Below are 1,928 nucleotides of genomic sequence, written 5' to 3'. Positions count from 1 at the left end.
CAAATGTTGTGGATAAAAATAATTAAAAAAAACTGAAATTGTTGAATATTCTTGTGAGCGCGACAATGATCGATTAAATCTACCATCCTACAACCACAATCTAATGGAATAACATGTTTTAGCTCAATTTTGTTGTAAGAATTTCATTTTATTAGTGTGTACAGATTGATACAGATTTTTTATACAAAGCAAAACAGATTTTCTATGAAAATATCTGGCATCTCTGTTCATAATGCAAATGTCAAACTGTGAAAACCCTTTCGATTCGTTAGCTCATTTGTATATATTGAAATTTTATGGCACACTTTGGTCTAAATGATAACAATGCAATTAATCTCGCGCTCCACCAAGCGGTGAGTGCGGTCATTTTAGAAAGTACCGAGAACGAACCAGATTTTTTTTTAAATATTTGCAAGCACATACATGCCTTTATTATTTATCTTTGCTTTAACCACCCCGGTGACACGATTGTCATCAGCATACAGTTGGCTTGAAGCCGAAATTGTTGGTTCTTTGGTTGTAGTTCGCTGTCAAATGCTGTGTTTCTTTCTTCATGGGGTTGCACCAATATAAGGAAACGATTTCGACGGAAAATAATCAAACTGTAATAAAGGGCTGTCCATAAAAGACGTCACGCAGCAAGGGGGAGGGGGGTGTTTCATAAAACGTGACCTTTTGTGACAGGGGGAAGGGGGGGGGGAGGTTTTTGGAATGTGACGTCCAATATTTTCGATGAGCGCATTTTTGAAATACCTAATTATATTACTGTTTGCCTTATTTCCTGAAAAAATCTCCACAATAAACGTTTACATTCTATAGGGAAATGTGTATTTGTTGATGTAAAAGGTTCTTCTAGTAAATTCGGAAATAAATGATGCAGGAAATCATTTATGTTGTGATCAGCAAAAGTGCACGGAGGAGCGAGCAAATTAGCAAAATTAATAAATTTTGCCTAATATGAGTAAATAAGAAAAAGATGCCTTCAAACGGCCCAAGTAGCAATCCGCAACTAGTTCTGATACGACAATGTCCAAACTATGTTGCAACAAGAGCACGAATATGTTTTTTATGTTATACTGGTTAAAACAAGGTGACCGCAGTGTTTCTTTATAACGTAAACATTAAACTCACTATCATTTGTAAGTTATCGTTACTTGATTCTAACATATCTTTGATCATAGCTATGTTTCTAGCTACTAGTTGAAAAAAGGTTTATTTTCCGTTGAGAAACCATTCTAAATACATTAACGTATATGTGAATCGTTACTGTGAATTGATATAGCAATAACTTAGATATTATAAGATTATAACATATAATTTCCTCATTAATTCAGATAGTTATCGGTAAGTTTTCCCAACGTTATGATAACTAAAATGCAAACAAAACAACCTTTGTTGGCTTGAATATGACGAACACAATATGGAGTCTCAAGAAGTGTATGAAACGTAAATTAAACCAGGATATTACTTTTTTCAAAACTACTTTTTGCCGAAAATAGTGAATGGCAGAATAGTCATTTTTGTTCTATGCACTGTCATAAACACGAAGAAAATAATACAGGGATTGAACATCGATTGTAGTAATATTATAGTTCTCATGATATATGAATTTAAAATGATGAGAAATCACTCTACTTGGAATAATTTTGAGCATTTTGAACATAGGGTTATTTTGTTGTTTATTTTTTATATCTTTATAAACAGATTTTGATTGAAGGCGCATAAAAAACAGTTAAGTAAAATTGAATTCCGCTCGATAATTTTTGGATCGTTGTGAAATTTGTACCTTGTATCAAGTTTGTGACTTAAAGTACTCTTCTGCTTTTTTATTGATGATAGAAAAGCATTCCGGATTCATTCAATGTTTATAATGTCGATGGTAACTAAGTTTCAACTAGTTTACTTGGAAACAAGCTATTTTCAAGTTA

This window comes from Malaya genurostris, chromosome 1 (genome assembly GCF_030247185.1).
Source record: "Malaya genurostris strain Urasoe2022 chromosome 1, Malgen_1.1, whole genome shotgun sequence".
Lineage (NCBI taxonomy): Eukaryota > Metazoa > Arthropoda > Insecta > Diptera > Culicidae > Malaya > Malaya genurostris.
The sequence above is the reverse complement of the archived record's forward strand: the minus strand, read 5'-3'. Positions refer to the sequence as shown.